The sequence below is a fragment of the Bos indicus x Bos taurus genome, chromosome X (genome assembly GCF_003369695.1).
Source record: "Bos indicus x Bos taurus breed Angus x Brahman F1 hybrid chromosome X, Bos_hybrid_MaternalHap_v2.0, whole genome shotgun sequence".
In the NCBI taxonomy this organism is placed as follows: Eukaryota; Metazoa; Chordata; class Mammalia; order Artiodactyla; family Bovidae; genus Bos; species Bos indicus x Bos taurus.
Genome location: NC_040105.1, coordinates 127,594,440 through 127,618,444, shown reverse-complemented (window position 1 = coordinate 127,618,444; position 24,005 = coordinate 127,594,440). Strand labels below are relative to the sequence as shown.

The following is a 24,005-nucleotide window of genomic DNA, read 5'->3' as shown; positions in this document are numbered from 1 at the left end:
CTCTTGATGAAAGTGAAAGAGGAGAGTGAAAAAGTTGGCTTAAAGTTGAACATTCAGAAAACTAAGACCATGGCATCTGGTCCCATCACTTCATGGCAAGTGGATGGGGAAACAGTGGCTGACTATTTTTTTGGGCTCCAAAATCACTGCAGATGGTGATTGCAGCCATGAAATTAGAAGACACTTACTCCTTGGAAGGAAAGTTATGACCGACCTAGACAGCATATTAAAAAGCAGAGACATTACTTTGCCAACAAAGGTCCATCTAGTCAAGCTATGCTTTTTCCAGTAGTCATGTATGGATGTGAGAGTTGGACTATAAAGAAAGCTGAGTGCTGAAGAATTGATGCTTTTGAACTGTGGTGTTGGAGAAGACTCTTGAGAGTCCCTTGGAATGCAAGGAGATCTAACTAGTCCATCCTAAAGGAAATCAGTCCTGAATATTCATTGGAAGGACTGATGCTGAAGTTGAAACTCCAATATTTGGCCACCTGATGAAAAGAACTGAGTCGTTAGAAAAAACCCTGATGCTGGGAAAGACTGAAGGCAGAAGGAGAAGGGGCCAACAAAGGATAAGATGGTTGGATGGCATCATTGACTCAATGGACATGAGTTTGAATAAACTCTGGGAGTTGGTGATGGACAGGGAGGCCTGGCGTGCTGCGGTTCATGGGGTTGCAAAGAGTTGGACACAACTGAGTAACTGAACTGAACTGAACCAACTTGTATATCATTTTGAGGAGAACTGACATCTTTATTGGGGGCCTCCCTGGTGGCTCACATGGTAAAACGTCTGCATGCAATGCAGGAGACCCAGGTTCGATTCCTGGGTCGGGAAGATCCCCTGGAGAAGGAAATGGCATCTTTATTATGTTGAGTCTTCATATCCAGGAACATGGCATTTCTCTCCATTTATTTAAATCTTCTTTAATTTCTTTTCTTCTTTTTTTGCCATGCCATTAGCAGCTTGTGGGATCTTAGTTCCCCCAACAGTGATTGAACACAGGCCCCTGGCTGTGAAAGCATGGCATCCTAATCACTGGACCGCCAGGGAATTCCCCTCTTCTTTGTTTTCTTTCAGTAGCATTTTGTAGTTTTCAGCATACAAGTCTTATGCATATTTGTTAGGTATATGTCAAAGTCTTTTTTTTTTTGAGCAATTTTAAATGGTATTATATTTTTTATTTTGGTGCCCATGTTTCATTGTCAGTATATAGAAACATAATAGATTTTTAATATTTATTCCGTGATCTTGCTGAACTGACTTATTAGTTTTAAGAGTTAAAAAAATAGATTCCTAGCCTTCCCTGGTGGTCCAGTGGTTAAGAATCTGCCTGCCAATGCAGAGGACACAGGTTCAGTCCCTGGTCTAGGAAGATCCCATGTGCCTTGGGACAACTAAGTCCATACTTTACAGCTACTGAGCCCACATGCCGCAAATACTAAGCCTGAATGCCCTAGAGTTCATACTCCACAAGAGAAGCCATCACAATGAGAAGCCTATGTACCACAACTAGAGAGGAGCCTCTGCTCACCACAATTAGAGTAAGCCTGTGCATTGCAATGAAGATCCAATGAAGCCAAAAAAAGAGAAGATTCCTAAAATATGACACAATTGAACTTATCTATAAAACAGACTCACAGATATAGAGAACAGACTTGTGGCTGCCAAGGGGGAGTTAGGAGGGGGAGGAAAGGATTGGGAGTTTAGGATTAGCAGATGTAAACTATTATATACAGAATGAATAAACTACAAGGCCTTACTGTATAGCACAGGAAACTATATTCAATATCCTGTGATAAATGGAAAAGAATACAAAATATATATATGTATATATATAACTCACTTTTTTGTATAGCAGAGATTAACACTTTAAGTCAACTATACTTGAATAAAATGAATTAAAAAATAGCTTCCTTGAGATTATCTGTGTAGATTATCATGCCACCTGCAAATAGAAAGTTTCATTTCTTCCTTTCAAATCTATATGTCTTTTCTGTCATTATTGTCCTGACTAGAACTTCTAGCACTATGATAAAAAAGAATAGTAGCAATGGACATCCTTGCCTTCTACCTGATCTTAGGGTGAAAGCATTCAGTTTTCCACCCTTAAATATAATATTAGTTGTAAGGCTTTTTTTTTTTTTTTTGGTAGGTACCCTTTAGCAAGTTAAGGAAGTTTCCTTCTATTCCTTGCTTGCTGAGAGATTTTGTCATGATTGGATGTTGAATTTTGTCAAATGTCTTTTCTGCATCAGTGGATATGCTCATGTGATTTTTCTTCTCTCAGCCTGTTAATATGATGGTATACATTATTGGTTTTTAATATTCAACCAGACTTGGATACTTGTCACTGTCCCACAAGATGGTGGAGTAGAAGGACGTGTGCTCATCTTGTGAGAACTTCAAAATTGCAACTAACTGCTGAATAGCCGTTGACAGGGGAATGATCCCAGCAGAAAAAGATACTCCACATCCAATGGCAAATGAGAAGCCCCAAAAAGATGGTGAAAGGAAGAGTGAAAGTTGCTCAGTCATATCTGACTCTTTGCAACCCCATGAACTATACAGTCCATGGAATTCTCCAGGCCGGAATACTGGAGTGGATAGCCTTTCCCTTTTCCAGGGGATCTTCCCAACTCAGGGATCGAACCCAGGTCTTCTGCATTGCAGACAGATTCTTTACCATCGGAGCCACAAGGGAAGCCCAAGAATACTGGAGTGGGTAGCCTATCCCTTCTCAAGCAGATCTCCCTGAGCCAGGAATCAAACTGGGGTCTCCCATATTGCAGGTGGATTCTTTGCCAACTGACCTATCAGGGAAGTTGATGGTAGGAGGGGCAAAACTGTGCTTAGAATCAAACCCTTTACCCACCAGAGATGCTTGGAGGGCTCAAACAAAACCTTGTGCACACCAGGACCCAGGAGAAAGGAGCAGTGACTCCATAAAAGATTGAGCCAGACTTACCTGTGAGTGTCCAGGAGTACAGCCATGAAATTAAAAGATGCTTGCTCCTTAGAAGAAAAGCTATGACCAACTTAGACAGCATATTAAAAAGCCGAGACATTACTTTGCTGACAAAGGTCCATCTAGTCAAAGCTATGGTTTTTCCAGTAGTCATGTATGGATGTGAGAGTTGGACCATAAAGAAAGCTGAGCACTGAAGAAGTGATGCTTTTGAACTGTGGTGTTGGAGAAGACTCTTGACAGTCCCTTGGACTGGAAGGAGAGCCAACCAGTCAATCCTAAAGGAAATCAGTCCTTGATATTCATTGGAAGGACTGATACTGAAGCTCCAATACTTTGGCCACCTGATGCGAGGAACTGACTCATTGGGAAGGACTCTGATGCTGGGAAAGATTGAAGGCAGGAGGAGAAGGGGACAACAGAGGATAAGATGGTTGGATGGCATCACCAACTCGACGGACATGGGTTTGGGCAAGCTCTGGGTGTTAGTGCTGCAGTCCATGGGGTCACAAAGAGTCGGACACAACTAAGTGACTGAACTGAACTGAACTGGATACTTATAATGAACCCTACTTGGTCATGGCATATAATTCCTTTATATTGCTGAATTCTACTTGCTAATATTTTGCTAAAGATTTTTGCATCTATATTCATGAGGGATATTGGTCTGTAGTTTTCTTGTACTGTCTCTAGGTGGTTTTGGTTTCAAGGTAATGCTAACTTCATAAAATTAATAGGGAAATGTTCCCATTACTTCTATTTTCTGGAAGAGATAATGTAGAATTGCTGATACTTTAAATATTTGGTAAAATTATCCAGTGAAATCTTTTGGAACTAGAGAGTTCTTTGTTGGGAGTTTTTAAAATTATGCAGTTAATTTCCTTAATAGTTATAGGGCTATGAACTCTATTTATATTGGGTGACTTGTGGTAGTTTGTGTTTTTCAAGGAATTGGTCCATTGCATTTAAGTTTTTAAATACAAGTGTGTAGAGTTGTTCATGGTACTACTTTATTGTACCCCACCCTTATCTGTAGGATCTGTAGTGATATCTCCTGTTTTGTTCCTGATATTGGTAATTTGCTTCTTCTCTTTTTCCTTTGTCTGTCTTGCTAGAGATTGTCAAGTCTATTGATCTTTACAAAGGAACAGCTTTTGTTTCATTTATTTTCTTCATTGTTTTCCTTTATTCAATTCCATTGATTTCTGCTCCTTATAATTTCCTTCCTTCTTGCTTTGTGCTTATTTTGCTCTTCTTTGATAGACACATACTTTCTTTTTATTAATGTTTGCATGATATATCTCTTTACATCCTTTTACTTTCAGTTTCTCTGTATCATTATATTTGAAGTGAGTTTCTAGTAGAATGCATATAATTGGGTCATATTTTTCTTATCCACTCCACCAATCTTTGTCTTCTAATTGATATACTTAGACCATTTATACTTAATGCAATTTTTTATAAATTAGAATCTAAATCTGCCATTTTATTTTTTGTTTTCTGCCTTTTATTTCTCAGATTTCTTTTTTCTGCCTTCCTGTGGGTTACTTGAATATTTTTTGGAATATCATTTTGATTTATCTGTCATGGTTTTGAGTGTATATCTTTGTATAGATTTTTAGTGGTTCCTTTAGGTATTTATATATATATATATATATATATATATATTTATATATATATATATATATATATATAAAAATAACTTACCACACTCTAGTGATGGATTTTTTTACCATTTCAGGTGAAGTGGAAACCTTACCTCCATTTATATTCATTTACTTTCCTCATAGACTCAAGAGGGGAAGGAAAGTCTACTGGATTTCTTCATATTTTTGTTTATTGTGTTCTTTCTTCCTTATATTCCAAGAGTCCTTCTTTTATTATTTTCTTTCTGTTTGGAGAAGTTCTTCTAGCTATTCTTTTAGGGTAGGTGTGATGGTGACAAATTCTCTTAAGTTTTCTTCATCTGAGAATGTCTCCATTTCCCTTTCATTCCTGATGGACATTTTTGAGGGATGTAGGATTCTGGGTTAGCAGTCCTTTTCTTTTAGTGCTTGAAAAATGTGCCAATTCCTTATTAGAACATTGTCTCCTTGTTCTATTTTCTTTTTGCCTTTAAGACTTTCTTTGTTTTTAGTTTTCAGAAGTTTGACTATGATGGGTCTTAGCGTGAATTTCTTTGCATCTATCCTGCTTAGGGTTCTTTCACCTCTTTGAATATGTAGGTTTATCTTTTTTTCCCAAACTTGGAAACTTTGAGATTTTATTTTTTCAAACGGTCTTCAGCCCCTTTCTCTTTCTTCCCTCTTCCTGAGACTTCAGTGATATCAATGTTATTATGTTTTGTTATAGTCCCATAAGTTCCTGAGGCTCTTTTCATTTTTTTCCAGTTCTCACTATGTAATTTCTATTGTTATACCTTCAAGTTCATTAATTCTTTCGTCTGCTCTATTCTGTTGAGCTCATCCACTGAGTTTTTCATTTCTAAATTTTTCATTTAGTTCTTATTTGTATCTTCGTATTTGTTTGCTGAGATATTATATTTCTTTGCTGAGACTTTCTAGTCTTTTCATTTGTTTCAAGCATGTTTGTAATTGTTCACTGAAGCATTTTTATGGTAGATGCTTCAAAATCTTTGTCAGATAACTGTAACATCTCTTATTTTGATTTGGGCATCTGTTGATTCTTTTTTTCATTCAATTTGAGATCTTCCTTGGTCTTGGTATAATGAATGATTTTCAGTTGAATACTGTTCATTTTGGGTATCATGTAATGAGGCTCTTATTTAAGCCTTTTGTTTTTCCTATTTGGACAAGTTTCCCCTACTCTGGCACGGAAAAGAGAGTTGCTGCCTTGTTAGTGGCACATTGGGGTAGAAGTTCAGGCTCTCCACTCATCATTCATTGGCATGGGTGTGTGTGGAAGTCATAGTTTTTCCTGTGGTGTTTGGCTACAGTAGAGTAGTACTTGTCTAAAAGTTGCCTACTTTGCTAGGCTGCCCCTTTCTTGGTCCTTCGGCTAAAGAGAGCAGGCCTTTCTTGTTTGTTTGCTCCCACTTGGTTTTTTCTTAACTGCTGGTGTCTCCAGCATCCAGTCTGGAATCAATGAGGCAAAAAGAAAATCCAGGGAACTCACCATCACGTCATTCATTGGTTACTGAGGTCTTTAACCACTCTGCCTTCTTCTTTCCACCTTTCTTGGTCCTCTTATATTTGTTTTATATATAACACCCAGGGTTTTTAGCTGTATTTAGTGACAAAAATAGGGACGAGTACATCTATTCCAGCTTCTTTTCTTGGAGGCAGAAATCCCCATTTGATGCTTTGGACTCCACACCTCTTATTAGCTAAACCTCTTCACTTATCCCTGAAGGTGTGGTGTTAAAAAGTCAGTTTGATATGCGGTCTTCATTGAGTGAGTGGATCATGCTCATGTAGCCTGTGAGATATTGAGGCAGATCCATAGATTAAGGCGTCCCCAGAGTTCTCCAGCTGCTGAGCTGGTGACAGATTCCTTAAATCTGTTCTGCTCTTGAATAAACAAGTCTTCAGTATGTGCCCAGAGCTGCAACGGGTGTTTAAGAGGTTATGGAGAAAGCTGTAGCCTTCACTCTCAGGATGTTTAATGTCTAGTTGAGGAGAAAAGACAAATGAATTCTCTATCTCAGCACTTGGCATATAGTAGACAATCAATACTTGCTTGATGCTAGGATGAGTGCTGCTGAACAAATGTTAACTGTCCCTGAATGACAGGTGCTAAAATAATTGTGTGATGCAGACTAGAATTGTTGTCTGAGCCAGAAGACAGGCAGTGGTGTGGTTTGGGAGTAGTCAAGAAGGAGGTAGAGGTTGGGTTGTTTTGTAGGTTGGGTTGGATATAGAAGTATTTTTTTTTTATTGAGGTATAATTGACATATAATATGATATTAGTTTCAGGTATACTGCATAGTGATTCAATATTTGTATATACTGTGAAGTGATCACTACAATAAGTCTAGTTAACATCTGTCACCATACATAGTTACAAATGTTTCTTTCTTGTGATGAGCATTTTTAAGATCTACTTTTTAGCAACTTGCAAATATAATAATATGGCTTTATTAATTATAGTGTCCATGCTGTACGTCACATCCTCATGACTTATTTATTTTGTAACCGGAAGGTTGTGCCTTTTTGAAGGTATTTTTTTGAAGGAAAAATGGCCAGGACTTGTTAACAGACTGTTTATGTGGGGGCTGGGGCATGAAAGAGAGTAAAAAGCCAGACTAGTTCAGATCCTGGGTCACTGGGAGCCAAGCAGAAGACTATATGTTTGATCTTGGACCTGATTAGCTTAAGTTGTTAGCAAAAGATGCAAGCACAACTGCACAGTTTTTGGACTATCTGGAACTGAGGGACAAGACAATATTAGAAAAACTCATTTTTTCACCTGAGAGTCTCCAGAAGATGTAGGCCCTAGCTCCAGCTTTGCAGCCAAAAAAACTATGTAATCCAAGGCAATTTACAATGCCTCCCTGGGTTTTGATTTCCTTATCTGTAAAATGGAGTGCATTGCTATGTGGTTTTTAATGAGATAACATTTGATCAGCAACCAGCACAGTATCTGGGATTTGGAAAGAACTCTGGACTTGTTGGAATATTTTCCTTTTAGCTGTAAAGTTCTAGGATTCTGAGATTTCTTTGAAATGTGAAGAATACTTACTGTATCTGCCTTCTACGACTGAGTTTTCACTTAGTAGCTTTTCCCCCCAGCAGAGCCCACCAGTTTTTATTATGTAAAGGTCAGAATGTGAGGGAGGGAAGGTTGTACATGTTGTGTCTCAGTCTTCTCAGACTTCCTAAATTTTGAGCATTTGCAGCTTTCATGCTTGAATCAGAAAAGCCTCCATTTCGCTGACTCCAGCCCTCCACTCTGGGGAGTACAATGGGCTGGTAGCCATTAATACACAGGAAGGGAGGGCTTTGTGATATCTTAAAGCTATTGGATTTTATTTATTTCCAGTTTGTTCAACATTTGTTCCACAGATCTGGACAGTTTTAAAATGGGTGGGGATGGGGAGAGAGAAGGATGAAACCTAACTAGGCCTAGAGAAAAGGATGAACAGTTTTGCCTTTCAATATCAAACTGAGGCTCTTAATAAACCTCGAAAAGACTTGTAGGCATAATTTTGCTTTTCTGAAAACAACGCTGCCTTGACTTTCCACGTGGCATCTGAAGAGTAGACTCTGGTTTGAGAAATTGTTTCATATTTTGTGACTAGGATAGTATTTCTTTCTTTCCTTAATTGGAAAAATTAATTGAAGAAATTTTAATTTAATTTAATTAATTAAAATCTTTTTAATTAAAGATATTTTTCAGGTTTGTAAAGTAATACAAGCTCAGTGTAAAGAATTTGGAATTTACAAATATTAGAATATGAAAATAATTCATAATTCTACTATTAGAATCATTGTTAATATTTTGTTTATTTCCTTTCTGTCTTCTTTCTTTTTGCACGTGTGCACACACACACACACACACGCAGGAGATCATATTGTATGTTCATCTGTATCCTCCCTTTCTCCACTTAATTTAGGCTGCAAGCATTTTCTCATGATGTTATAGACTCTCTTAAACATGATTTTAAATAACTACAAAGCATTTATAGTATAAATGTTACTACATAAGATTTTATAATTTAGACATTGAAGTTGATTTCACTTTTTCTCTAATTTAAATGATACTACAATGAGTTTCTTAGTATTTATATCTTTTGTGCATTTCTGTTTTTTTTTTTTTTTTTTTTAGAGTAGTCCTTAGAGAGTTTCTGGGTGAAAAGATAAGAACACCATTAAGGCTTTGGCACATTTTGGCAAATGACCCTGTGAGAAAGTTGTATCAATTTGCATGCCCAGTAGTATTTGAGAATGCCTGACTCACTACATTGATGCAGAATACTTCACCATATTTGTGCAAGACAATATTATGGATCATTTCCATTCAAAAGGCATTTACTGAGCACCTACTATGTGTAGCGTACCGGGCTAGGTATGAGACTCACCCCCCATTATGCAGTGTAAGTGCTAGGCAGATAACACACATACAAAGATGGTTAAAAATACAAGTAAGTGCAATCATATATCACTCTCTATGGCCAGGGTTGGTATCATATATCACTCTCTATGGCCAGGGTTGGTATCATTCAGCCTTCAAATAGCTACTTTTTGAGGAAAGACACTGTGCTAGCAAATTTTCAAACAGAATTGCAATCTCATACGTGCTTTTTAAAAAAATGCACTAATGTGAACCTTGCAAACAACAGGGGTTCAGTTGTAATAATTTACACTGAATTTCCTGATGTAAATTAAGGTCACAATGGAGAGGAATATGACAAATCCACAACTTTTCAAAAAGCAAAAACCCTATTTGGGTGAAAGGACAATTTCTGCTTTTGTCAATTCCCTTTAGAAAGTTAACCTGTTAGTTATCAGAGAAGGGGGACACAGAACACACAGAAAGCTAACCTCCTTCTGGCAGCTGGGGATAATTTGTCAGTCTCCTTTGAAATGTGGCTTTGTGCTCACTGGTGAAGGCAGCTGGAACAGCAAAAGCATGACAGACAAAAGCTGAAATCCACATGAAGAAAGGTCTTTTTCCCCCAAATTACTGCCTGAGTTAGCAACGGTCAGAACAGAAAGTACATGTATATGTTCCCAGCAACAAGCATGTCCCGAGCTAGAGAAGGCCCCTGTGCTACAGGAGCCACTGAGAATAGTAGTAGCCCTGAATGGGGCTGCTGGATAGCATTTAAACAAGCCCTCTACCCACATGAAAAATTATACCCTCAAATGTAATCCATTTAAAGCAGAGATGAAATGAATGAAAGTATCATGTTTTAAAATCTAGTCAAAAGCATTTACTATTCTGAAAAGGAAGACCTACTTAATATATAGTGGACATTGTCCACTATATATTGTCTAGAGATATAGAAATAGAGGTTTTAGTTTATGATTTCAAGTTAAAAGGTAACCAGTGGAATTCTCTAAAAATAATACTATCCAACTGGAAACAATGCAAATGTCTTTCAACTGGTGAGTGAGTACACTGGTACATTCAAGCGATGGAATACTACTCAGCAATAAAAACAATGAACTACTGAGACATAAATCTCAAAATTAAAATGAGTGAAAGAAGCAGTATAAAAAGTTCTCATATTTGCTGGTTCCATTTCTATGACATTCTGGAAAAGGCAAAAGTATAGGAACATAAAACAGATCAGTGGTTACCAGGGGTTGGGAGTGAAGGATGGGGTTGATTACAAAGGGCAGCATAAGGAAGTTTTGGGGGGTGATATATATTGATTGTGGTGGTAGTTATATGACTTTTTGTATTTGTCTAAACTCATTAAACTGTATAACCCAAATAGGAAATTATACTGAATACTATTTTAAAAGGTGAATTTAAAAACCTCATAAAGATAATACTATCAAACGTGGGGAGGTGGAGAAAGAAAGGAGGTTGAGAGTAATGCTAAGTGACCTAAATCCATAGTTTTTACAGCAAGGAGTCAATAGATAAGGCTTCAAATGGATAAATTAAGAAGTAGGAGTAGAGACATATTTAGAAATATTGAAATAACCACCAGATGAATTGAAAACAGAATCTCTTAACAATGGCTGCTTCTGAGGAGTGACACTAAGGGTAGGGCAGAAAACTTTTTTTTTTTTTAATTACAAGCGTTCCTATATTACTTGATTTAAAAAAATCATTCTCATGTATTACTTTGATTTAAAAATAAAGGCAGTGGAAAATGCACTGGACTGGGAATCATGGAACCTGATCTTTAACCTTCAGTCTGCACTAATTGAATGACTCCCTTCTCTCTGAGTCTTGGTTTCTATTGATATATCCATAATATAAAGGGGTTGAACTAGATGACCTTTAAGATCCCTTTCAGACCTAAAAGAATTTATAACACCAGATGACTGGCATACCTACAACAATTCTTTATTGAACCCAAAGCTAAGAAACAGACATTCTTATTTTTAAACCTGGAAGGGACTCAATCATCAAATTAAAGACTTTTTTTAACCACTGAAGAAACCAAGACACAGAATTGTTAAAAGACCCACTTGAAATGACAGTTAATTGGCGCAGAGCTAGGACTGGAGCTTAGGTCTCCGCCTGAACTCTTGCCATCGCACCACCCAACTTCTACTGGGTCTAATGGAGTTATTCCCAGGCACCAAGGCTGACAGAAATTCCTGGAGATGACACCAGACGTGAAACTCATATGCCTACATGGTTCCACTGGCCTGGGAAATGAGTCAGAATTTTGGAAGTGGTCCCTGACATAAGAATGGATGATGCAGTACCATAGGCATCCCCAAGTTGATTAAGGCTATGTTAGAGCCCCATCTGAGGACTTCACTTGACTAATGACTGGAGAATCGACCACCTTAGACAGCTCTTGCCAGCCCACTCACTTTCTTCTTTGTGCGATAGGAATCCCACCACTCAGAAATACTACCCTTTTCATTCTGATTTAAAACAATATTTTTCTCATTGGTCTTTTATCTCTACAGCCTCTAAGCGCATGATATATTTCACCGAAATCTATGAAGTATGATAGATACGTCTACTTGGAAACATTTATCAACCATCATCAAATTAAAACAATACCTGGGTATGGCTTAGCAATCCTCCTAGAAAGCGAGTTGAAACAGGCCCCAGACTTTGACCACACTATCTTCTTAGGAAAGATCTTCCATGTTGGCTAGCAAGCAAGCTGTGAGCATGTGCGTTGTGCCAAGTGTCTTGCCCATGCCCCCCCCCTTCGCCTGAGCCTGAAGGCTCACTGGCCCCTCATCGCACAAGGTCTGAGATTTAGAGAATAAGGACACCATTATGTGGGGCTATCATTCTTCCCTGGTGGAAACAACGCTGCCCTTTGTAAGCTCCCAGCGAACTTCAAAGGGTGTGGCTATCTCTCTGTGCTCCCAGGGAAGCCTCCTTGGGAAACATCGCTCACAGTGTCCTTCTAGTACTAGAATCTTCTTCAGCTGATAAGTGAGTTAAAGAAGGAATTTTTAGGCTGCTCCCCCACAGCCCGTTGGTACTCTGTCTACCTTAGAAACAAGATTGTATTTTTTTTAGTCTTCCTCCCTTGGAAAACACTTGTTTGCCAACTTTTGTGCCCCCCTCCACTCCTGAATCAGGGCTCCCACTCAAGCCTGGCTGTCTGCCCAGTTCTGAATCTTGCCTTACCTACTGCCTGGCGTTTACTTCACAACAGCTGGCCCAGGGATATCGAGTACTTAGCCTCAGCTGCCAGCTTAGGGAAGGAGAGGCCCCTGGAGTTGAGCCTGTGACAAAGACAGCACTTGTTCCCACACCAGTATTCTCAATGTCAACAGCAGTGACAGGCTTGGTGAGAACTCCACAAGCCCAGGGATGTTTAGACATCCAGCTTCCAGACTGGCTTCGACTCTCCCCACAATGCTCTGAGGTGACTAGAAACCAGTAATAAGATTCTCCTTTTACAGTGTGGAAAGGCAAACACCGGGACACTAGGGATTTACCCAAGGGAACGATGATCGTAGTGTTCAAAACAAAAATCAGGATACCTGGTAATGACAAACACTGGTCTCTGTGACTTGCCAATTTGTTGATGTGAAAAGTGCTGTAACCTGGTTTGCTTGTCACTGAGTGATTGTGCTGGTGCCACCCAAAGTGATGGATGATGGCAAGGAGGTTGATGTGAGAGGAGGGGTGGTTCATGCCCTGTGGCGGGATGGCAAAGAGACGCTCTATCCAAGACCATCTCTCCTGGGGGGCTGCATGGCATTCCTCTCTTCCTTCCACCAACAAATGTTGACTGTAGTGGAAACACTGAATCTTAACCACCTGAGCACCAGGGAAGTCCCAATATGTAGATGTATATATATACATACTGTGTGTATATATTTATATACACATACATACATATATACACATATATCTTCTGGTGGCACAAATGATAAAGAATTTGCCTGCAATGCAAAAGACCTGGGTTCAATCCTGGGGTCAGGAAGATCCCCTGGGAAAGGAAATGGCAACCCACTCCAGTATTCTTGCCTGGAGAAATCCCATAGACAGAGTAGCCTGGTGGGTTACAGTCCTTGGGGTCTCAAAGAGTTGGACACAACTGAGTGACTAACTTTTTTCTTTCTCTCTCTCTATTTTTGTAATGATATCCTTGCATATCTAAAAAACTGATATGCAAGGATATCACTACATCATTCACTCACTGAGATGTGAGTGAATTATAATTTTACATCAAAAGTTAACGAGCGTTCAGGAGGGTAGTTAAATGTACAGTGAACATGCAGAAATAAAAACTTTCTTATATACCAGCAATAACCAGTTAGAAAATATGCAAAAAAGACACAAGTCATAACAGAGGTGTACATGGGAATATTACCCAGTACAAAGAGCTGGGCATCTCCTCTATATGATTCTAGGACACCCGGGGCTAGAAGCAGTGCCATGGTGCCAGTTTCCCAGGCCTATTGGCCTCTGGCCTTGGCCTTGGCCTTGGCCTTCTCCCTCTTGAGGCTCAAGCCCAGTTCAGGGACTGGCTGTCCAGCTCCAGGTGGTCCCATCAACTTCCTTGTTCTCTCCCCAGTCAAGATACAATTGCTCCCATAGCAGACTAGCTTGCACAAATGGTTCCCAGCCTCACTCATAGACAACTATGTATCTTTCTCCTCCCAAAGCCACTTCTTCTTGAACCACATATTAGTTCCCTTAAAGAGTACCTGCTTGAAATTTGCAAGAAGAAGAATTCTGAGCAATTTTCTCAGGGAAGATTTGTGTGGTCATTAAGATTGTGGGTTCAAGTATGGAGATTCCTTTAAAAAAAAAAAAACTAGGAAAAGTACTATATGATTCAACAATCTCACTACTAGGCAAAAACCCCAAGGAAACCATAATTGAAAAGGACACACGTACCTCATTGTTCATCGCAGCACTATTTACAATAGCTAGGACACGAAAACAACCTAGATGTCCATCAACAGATGAACGGATAAACAAATTGTGCTACATATACACAATGGAATATTACTCAGCCATAAAAAGGAACACATTTGAGTCAGTTGTAATGAGGTCGATGAACTTAGAGCCTATTATACAGAGTGAAGTAAGTCAGAAAGAGAAAAACAAATATCATATATTAACACACATATATGAAATCTAGAAAGATGGTACTGAGGATCCTATTTGCAAGGCAGCAAAGGAGATGAAGACATAAAGAACAGACTTTTGGACACAGTGGAGGAAGGAGAGGGTGGGATGAATTGAGACACTAGCATTGAAACATGTATATTATCGTATGTAAAATAGATAGTCAGTAGGAATTTGCTATACAACACAGGGAACCCAAATCTGGTGCTCTGTGACAACTTAGAGGGGTGGGATGGGATGGGAGGTGGAAGGGAGTTTCATGAGGGAGAGGACATATGTATACATATGGCTGATTCGTATTAATGTATGGCAGATGGCAGAAGCCAGCACAATATTGTAAAGCTGCTGCTGCTGCTGCTAAGTCGCGTCAGTTGTGTCCGACTCTGTGGGACGCCATAGACGGCAGCCCACCAGGCTCCACCATCCCTGGGATTCTTTAGGCAAGAACACTGGAGTGGGTTGCCATTTCCTTCTCCAATGCATGACAGTGAAAAGTGAAAGTGAAATTGCTCAGTCGTGTCTGACTCTTTGTGACCCAATAGACTGTAGCCCACCAGGCTCCTCCGTTCATGGGATTTTCCAGGCAAGAGTACTGGAGTGGGGTGCCATTGCCTTCTCCGATTGTAAAGCTATTACTCAATTTAAAATAAAATAAATAAAGCCAATTAGATCTTCAAAAAAAAAAAAAAAGATTACAGGTTCAAATCCCACCTCTCCACTCACTAGGAGCCTTACTTTAGTCAAATCCCTTCAGTTCTCTACCACTTTCCTTATCTGCAAAATGGGGGATAAGTGATCCTAAAAGTGATCTTCACTTTTAGGGAGATGGTGAAGCTTAAATGAGTTTATGTATGTAAAGGGTTTAGTAGAGTCAGGCACATGGGAAGATCTCAATATATAGGAGCTGCTGTCACCACTAAAACAAGAATAGTTTGTCAACAATCAAAATCAAAGGTTTCATCTCTTGTAAGCTACAGACTGCTAGCAGCAATTAAATAGGGTTTCCAGACCCCTAGAGAAGGAAATGGCAACCCACACCAATATTCTTGCCTGGGAAATCCCATGGACAGAGAAGTGTGGTGGGCTACAGTCCAAGAGGTCGCAATAAGAGTCAGACGCAAGTTAGTGACTAACCAATGACAAACAAGACCCTTGTCTTCCATCCAAGAAAGTTTCAAAAATATCAGTCTTAGTTTCAGCCTGGGACCCCAAACACAACTGCCTAGGACCCCTCAGAGTACACAGGCTCAGATATTGAACTAAGGACTTACCGCCTAGATGGACAGACAGAAGTCACCCACAGGAAACAACCAGTTTCAGTGAGAACCAGTGACAAGCTCTCAGGCACATGCATATAAGGAAACATGTATATAGAAATGTGCATAATGAAATATGTGATCTCCCCACAATGCTCCCTAAGCCCTTGGGCCGCAGGGCTCTATTTATCCAGCAAAGGTAATTCAAACACCACAAAGTCATTTTTATATTCCTTTAAAGTTTGTAAAAACAAGATTCTCTTCTTCCCTTGAGCATGAATGTATGGCACCTTCACCTACCCCGCTGAGGAGCTGAACCCGGAATGAATCCAGTCACTGTCGGCAGCCTTGATCAAGTGCACGGCCCCTGCCCTCTGGGGGTTTCTGGGGCTGATCCAGGCTTGGCCTCTCAGGCACGCGAGGCAGGTAGAAGCAGTGCTTCAGAGCTCCAGCCAACGTGATGCTTGGAGGGGTCAACTCTCACCACTCCTCACCCAGTGTCCAGAGCGGGAGTGAAGAACTGCTTCACAGCCCTGGGTTTTCTCAACCGAGGGAAGTGCTCAAATCTGAGGAAGAAAATCTCAGGACAACCCAGGGAACTGAATCCCGAACCCCCTTTGCAGACCTTGCTTCTGTGCCTTTCACGCTGAAATGTCAACAAAATTGTTTCACCGCTGGACTAGGGCCTTGACCAATCTCTGCAGGCTGACAGACGTGTCTTTCCATCAGAGAAGTTTCACAAGACCTGTTACATTAAGTATTAATAGAAACCTGGGCAAAGGCTGAGGAGGGGGACTGCCTAGGGGTTTTGTCACCCTACCCTCCAAAGCCTCTCAGGACACAGGGTGCTACCCTGCACATAACCTAAGGGAGTTACATTCCTTCCCTTTTTCCCTTTCCTTTGCTTTTCTTTCCCCCTTCCTTCCTTCCTCTTTCCCTCCATCCCTCTCTTTCTTTCTTTTGATAGCATACAATTTAGCTGACTCCTCTTAAAGTTTCATTTCCCTCATCTCTGAAATGCGGAGAATACCTCAAAAGACTGTTGTGAAGATAAAACTGGACAACGACTTTAAATTGTTTAGTAATATGTCATACTTAGCAAGCCTTCAATACACGTTGACTACTATTATTATTACTGGTTAATCCTCATATATTTCATCTCAGTAAATTACCATAGCTTAGTATTAATTTCAGAAAGTGTAAGTTTTATACAGTTCCCATATATCACAAGAAAAGACAACTGGAAACATTTGGCTCCCCACCCCCAGCTTTTTTTTTTTTTTACTTTTTAAAGCTATTTAAACAAACATTTTCGATAGAATTTCTGAATTGGTTCATTCTACATTCAAAAAGGCACTTCAGGGAGGGTTTAAGTCAAGGCGCTCTTTGTATATCCTTTGGTAAAGAATCGTTTCGCAACATGAAGAATCACCTCTTGGTTTCTCTCTTTCGCAAGTGATTTTGCTGATTGTCTTAAAGCCAGGCAGCCACGTGCTCCTGAAGGAGGCATGCTGAAGAAATAGAAATTTCTCATGCCAGAGAAATAGAAAGACCCCCAAGTCAGTTTGCTCCATACAGAGAGGAAAGTCTTTGCGCTCCTCCAGGTAAAGGCTCCAGGGACCCGCACACCATCCCTTGCATCGTTCACCTTCCTGGGTTTCTGTGGTTTTATCCCAGCCCAGACTCTAACCATTTAAGTTTGGATTCTCATTCCCGGCTCCCAGCTGGACACTTTGGCTCCATTCCCTAATTTTGCCCCTCTGCTGCCACACTTATCTGCTCCAGATGCCTTCTGTTTTCATTTGGGCAACTGGGTGTGGTCTCCAGAACCTCTTTACCCAAAACTCTTCCCAAGGCAGCACCCTGGCTCATCACCCTGTTTGAGCTCCTCCCTTCTCCTGCAGGCTCTTCCCAGCTTCTCAGCTCTTGCTTATCTGCCTCCCAGCCTTTACTTCTTCCCTCTGCCTCTCTGAACAGCCCCAAACCTGCCTCCTTGAGGAAGGCTTTCTGGTGTCCTGCAACTGACTTAGGACTTCCTGTCTCTAAAGACTTACTGCCCTTAATTGGATGAGAGCATCCAGTGTTCAGTTAGACTCTCCTGTGTTTTTTTCTTTTATGGAATTCTAGACACCCCAATGTAGGTAAGCCTTTCCACATGCCCAGCTCTGTGCTATACTCATTTATAGACTCAATACTCACAAACTAATACTCAATTACCATTTCTTGCTAACACACTCATTTTTGTTTGTTTGTTTTGTGCAAAACACTGCATTTTCACCAAGTCCTCAAAACTCCCAGACTTGTTTATATTATTGCTGTAATAAATGGCTTCTCCAACATCTGTCCTTCTGATCTCATCCAGATGTTTTGAGGCTCAGATAGGAAGAGGGGTGGGAAAACCCTGTGGACACTATGATTGCTGCTGGGCCAAAGCACTGAATGAAGGTTTTGAGCTGATTTGACTGCACCAGTTGCTCCAGCCTCCTATACTCACTGCCTGAATCTCTACATAGAACTCCATTCAATAATCAAATGTGGTATCAGGGTTCCTTCGCAGCTTTTAGCAAAGGACAAGTGCTGAACAGGCCAAAGCCTATATTTTGACAAGATAACAATGGTCCAATGGGTTTTGTTTCTATGCCCATGAATGGGTCACTAAGCATGGCCCCAGAGAGCAAGGTGGGCCCTAGAGTGATCCATGTCCTCATGTCCTACAAAAAGAGCTTTGGCTTTTCATAAAGACTTGAAGATCCAAACAACAGCACCCAGTTGTGGGTGTGAGTGGTGATGAAAGTAAAGTCCGAAGCTGTAAAGACAAATACTGCGTAGGAACCTGGAATGTTAGGTCCATGAATCAAGGCAGATTGGAAGTGGTCAAACAGGAGATGGCAAGAGTGAACACTGACATTTCAGTAATCAGTAAACTAAGATGGACTGGAATGGGTGAATTTAACTCAGATGACCATTATATCTACTACTACAGGCAAGAATCCCTTAGAAGAAATGGAGTAGCCATCATCGTCAACAAGAGTCCAAAATGCAGTACTTGGATGCAATCTAAAAAAAACGACAGAATGATCTCTGTTTCCAAGGCAAACCATTCGGTATCACAGTGATCCAAGACTATGCCCCGACCAGTAATGCGGAAGAAGCTGAAGCTGAACGGTTCTATGAAGACCTACAAGACCTTCTAGAACTAACACCCCCCCAAAACTGTCCTTTTCATTATAGGGGACGGTTGCAAAAGTGGGAAGTCAAGAAACACCTGGAGTAATAGGCAAATTTGGCCTTGGAATACAGAATGAAGCAGGGCAAAGGCTAATAGAGTTCCACCAAGAGAACGCACTGGTCATAGCAAACACCCTCTTCCAACAACACAAGAGAAGACTCTACACATGGACATCACCAGATGGTCAACACCGAAATCAGATTGATTATATTCTTTGCAGCCAAAGATGGAGAAGCTCTATACAGTCAGCAAAAACAAGACCAGGAGCTGACTGTGGCTCAGATCATGAACTCCTTATTGCCAAATTCAGACTGAAATTGAAGAAAGTGGGGAAAATCACTAGACCATTCAGGTATGACCTATATCAAATATCTTATGATTATACAGTGGAAGTGAGAAATAGATTTAAGGGACTAGATCTGATAGAGTGCCTGGTGAACTATGGACTGAGGTTCATGACATTGTACAGGAGACAGGGATCAAGACCATCCCCATGGAAAAGAAATGCAAAAAAGCAAAATGGCTGTCTGAGGAGGTCTTACAAATAGCTGTGAAGAGAAGAGAAGCCAAAAGCAAAGGAAAAAAGGAAAGATATACCCATTTGAAGGCAGAGTTCCAAAGAATAGCAAGGAGAGATCAGAAAGCCTTCCTCAGTGATCAATGCAAAGAAATAGAGGAAAACAATAGAATGGGAAAGACTAGAGATCTCTTCAAGAAAATTAGAGATACCAAAGGAACATTTCATGCAAAGATGGGCTCAATAAAGGACAGAAATGGTATGGACCTAACAGAAGCAGAAGATATTAAGAAGAGGTGGCAAGAATACACAGAACTATACAAAAAAGATCTTCATGACCCAGATAATCATGATGGTGTGATCATGCACCTAGAGCCAGACATCCTGGAATGTGAAGTCAAGTGGGCCTTAGAAAGCATCACTACGAACAAAGCTAGTGGAGGTGATGGAATTCCAGTTCAGCTATTTCAAATCCTAAGAGGTTATGCTGTAAAAGTGCTGCCCTCAATATGCCAGCAAATTTGGAAAACTCAGCAGTGGCTACAGGACTGGAAAAGGTCAGTTTTCATTCCAATCCCAAAGAAAGGCAATGCCAAAGAACGCTTGAACTACCGCACAATTGCACTCATCTCACATGCTAGCAAAATAATGCTCAAAATTCTCCAAGCCAGGCTTAAATAGTACATGAACCATGAATTTCCAGATGTTCAAGCTGGATTTAGAAAAGGCTGAGGAACCAGAGATCAAATTGCCAACATCCATTGGATCATCGAAAAAGCAAGAGAGTTCCAGAAAAACATCTATTTCTGCTTTGTTGACTATGCCAAAGCCTTTAACTGTGTGGATCACAACAAACTGTGGAAAATTCTTCAAGAGATGGGAATACCAGATCACCTTACCTGCCTTGTGAGAAATCTGTATGCAGATCAGAAAGCAATAGTTAGAACTGGACATGGAACAACAGACTGGTTCCAAATTGGAAAGTACGTCAAGGCTGTACATTGTCACCCTGCTTATTTAACTTATATGCAGAGTACATTATGAGAAATGCTGGGCTGGAAGAAGCACAAGCTGGAATCAAGATTGCTGGGAGAAATATCAATAACCTCAGATATGCAGATGACACCACCCTTATGGAAGAAAGTGAAGAGGAACTAAAAAGCCTCTTGATCAAAGTGAAAGAGGAGAGTGAAAAAACTGGCTTAAAACTCAATATTCATAAAACTAGATCATGGCATCCTGTCCCATCACTTCATGGCAAATAGATGGGGAAGCAATGTAAACAGTGAGAGACTTTATTTTTCTGGGCTCCAAAATCACTGCAGATGGTGACTGCAGCCATGAAATTAGAAGATGCTTGCTCCTTGGAAGAAAAGCTATGACCAACCTAGACAGCATATTAAAAAGCAGAGACATTACTTGGCCAACAAAGGTCCATCTAATCAAAGCTATGGTTTTCCCAGTAGTCGTGTATGGATGTGAGAGTTGGACCATAAAGAAAGCTGAGCACTGAAGAATTGATGCTTTTGAGCTGTGGTGTTGGAGAAGACTCTTGAGAGTCCCCTGGACTGCAAGGAGATCCAACCAGTCCATCATAAAGGAAATCAGTCCTGGGTGTTCATTGGAAGGACTGATGCTGAAGCTGAAACTCCAATACTTTGGCCACCTCATGTGAAGAGTTGACTCATTGGAAAAGACCCTGATGCTGGGAGGGATTGAAGGTGGGAGGAGAAGGGGTCGACAGAGGATGAGATGGTTGGATGGCATCACCGACTCAATGCACATGAGATTGAGTGAACTCCGGGAGTTGGTGATGAACAGGGAGGCCTGGTGTGCTGCAGTCCATTGGGTCGCAAAGAGTCAGACACGACTGAGCAACTGAACTGAACTGAACTAGACTGAAAGACTTGGTCATCTGGCATAGATACTGTTGGCATTGTTATTTATTGAGCACTTACTATATGTTAAGTACAATACATCCACCATCTCAACAGTCCTCAGGCAACCATGATACTACCCCCGTCTATTGGTTGAGGAAACTGAGGCTCAGATAGATTAAGTGACTTGCTCACAATCAGAACTATCAGCCTCCAAATCTCAAAATGTGAAGCACACGTGTCTGCCTTATAGGCTGCACTCTGGGACTGATGAGTGAACACAAGTACTGGGTGGGCCAAAAAGTTCATTCGGGTATTTTGTACTATCTTATGGAGAAACTCAAATGAAATTTTTGGCCCACTCAATGACGGGAAGTGTTATCAGGTATCTTATTCCAGTCTACAGCAAGCACCACTCACATCCTATTAGTGTGGCCATTACCCTGCAAATAGGTCAGGGAGAAGATCAAAGCATGGCAGCATGTCCCATGGGAGATCATCCTTCAGAGGTCGCACAAGGGAAGAGAATCTGACCGCGGACATTGACATAGATGAAGTCACTTTCCTAATAAATTGCAGTTGAAGTTGCATGATTCATAACACAATTACATTTCCACCTTCCTCTAAGCCCATCATTCTTAACCTTTTTGAGGGTAGAGCTCTTTGAGAATATGAGAAAAACTTCTCTTCTCAGAAATATGTATAACCGCAAATACACAATTTTGCAGATAGTTTCAGAAAAATCCATGCAAATTTCTGTATCTCCTTTGAGAACTACAGAGCCCAAGTTAAAAACTCCTGCTTTAAGCAAACCTAATTCTATATTTTAAAAAGTGATAAATTCAGATACAATGATTCTTTTAAATCACAAACCAACCTAGGGCACAAAAACCAGGATGTGCTTTGTGAAAATTTTGTTTTCATATAACATTTTAGGAACATGACTGATGGCCTCCATGAGGTGCATTTGCAATCAACATCTCTGTATTCCCATAGAAATGCAGTCAGAAATATCAGTGGCACAGACAGCCATCAGTAGAGCTGGCCAGAACCCAGAGCTAGAAACTACATAGAGTGGTAGTAAGATTTTTTGTCACTGGAAGCTGGGCAGCCACTCAGCAGAGAGAAGTGTCTTCATCAGATGGGGATTGGACTCATAACTTCAATAGCCCATTCAGGATATGTCAAAGGTTCTAAGACCCACATAAACCTGGAGAAGTTTCAGACCACAAGCCCGCTCCCGCTCAGCTGCAAATGGCTTCATGAGCGATACCTGATGGGGGTGAACTAAGTATATATTGGCTCGCTCACCTGAAGCCACAGTCAATCTCCTTACACTGGCCCAAGCTGTTGCAAATAGCAACCATTAGTTCCCTGCCAACCAGAGGCCCCATTGTTCTTTTACAAAAATATCAGATAATCCCAGCCCAAGTCATTCCAAGGCCATTTCCCCCTGGCTTCTTGTGTTTTGAGTGGACAGGTCTTAACTGTGATCTTGAATATCATTGCTCGTCATGGACTGATATTTCTTCTTCTGCACTCAAATCCAGTGTTTGAACCCTCATACAAAGTGTGCTTAGTTACAAGGCATTGATCCAGTAGCACTTTCTCCTTTAAAAACCCTTTCTTTGAAAATAAGAGGGTGTGTAGTTATTGGGTTGGCCAGAAACTTTGTTTGGGTTTTCCATATGTGCCTATGGAAAAAAAATCCGAATGAACTTTTTGGCCAGCCCAATGTTTGAAGGTGCACTAGATCTGGAGCCTAGTTCCTTCATGTATTCCTTCCCACCTCTCTGAGCCTCACCTCCCTCTATCAGACACATAATCTTTACTCTGCTTCTCTCACAGGCGTCTTGTGAGATTCAAATAAGATAGTGGGTGTATACTTCATTAACTGTAAAGTGTTAGATAAGCAGAAGAATTCATAACTATTTCATTTAAGTTTCAAACCAAATCTGTGGGCTGTACAGATCCTTATTGTCCTGTCTTACATTCTTGACTCTTTTGCCCTCTCCCTCCCTTTCATTCACTGAATATTTAGAGGCTGGATTATTATCAGGCACAATGTGTAGCTCAAGTAAGTGCTTACAGAATCAGAAACAGGCTGAGAAAAGTGGAATTACACTTCCAAGCTCACACTGCTAGGTGTATAAGGAACTGGGACACCCTCCTTCTACCCCATCCCCTCTGCCAAGACCACATTGGCTGACCCAAAACGCTCCCCTTCATTGGAATAAGAAATTGTTACTCACTTCTGAAAAATAAATCCTTGACACTCTTAGAGACCCGTAAGGCAGTTGGTCCTGTTTCCTCCTTGCGACTAAGTGGGTGGGGATAGGGGGCATGGGGAGGGGCTGAAGCAGGCCCCTCGGACTTGACTCCTCTGTGTGGGAACCTTTGCCGTGGTCGATGGCTTTCGGAAGATGGCTGTGTGTTCCCTCTCCCTCTCTCCTGGCCCCCCTTTTCTAATTTGCGAGTTATAAAAATGTGTCGACCCCAAACGCACCAGGTGTCTCCAACTTTCTAATTGAGCAAGGCAGACTCCTTTCCAGCCAAGAGCCTTGAAATATTTATCCGCATTTTAGTTTCACTGAATTAATGCCTTAAGCTGGTGAGCAATCCAGCTGAAGTCAATGTTCGTTTCCTAAAGTTGTCCAAGGTCTGTGTGGTATTCAGACCTGAAAATGATGACTCGACTCCAGATTGCAAACTCCCCCGAGTGCACCCTGGAGATGGAAGGCAGCCCACATTGCTTTCTGATCAGTCAGCAAAAATGATCCTCTCGAGTTCAAGGTGGGCTCAGGATTGAAGCTGCCTTGAGAGAAAGCAGACCAGGCTCATTCACCCCTGGGGGAAGGCCTCTATGCAGGGGGATGTGAAAGGGCCCTCTGGTCAGGGGAGACATCTGCTCCCCTTGGCTTTGGGCTGTACCAGTTGGCAGATGAAACTCTG

The 24,005-nt window shown here is 40.9% G+C and overlaps 1 protein-coding gene across 3 annotated transcripts in view; it reads right to left on the bottom strand.

Moving 5' to 3' along the window:
• The window catches only part of PLAC1 (placenta specific 1), a 102,388-nt gene that overhangs the window by 24,949 nt on the left and 53,434 nt on the right, over positions 1 to 24,005 (bottom strand). Inside the window, exon 1 of one of the 3 annotated variants that reach the window (XM_027534214.1) lies at positions 11,631 to 11,733. The exons of the other annotated variants lie outside the window; for them this stretch is intronic. The gene's annotated coding sequence lies outside the window, so the exon portion shown is untranslated. Of the gene's footprint in view, positions 1 to 11,630; positions 11,734 to 24,005 lie in introns of those variants that run through there. 3 annotated transcript variants of the gene reach the window in all.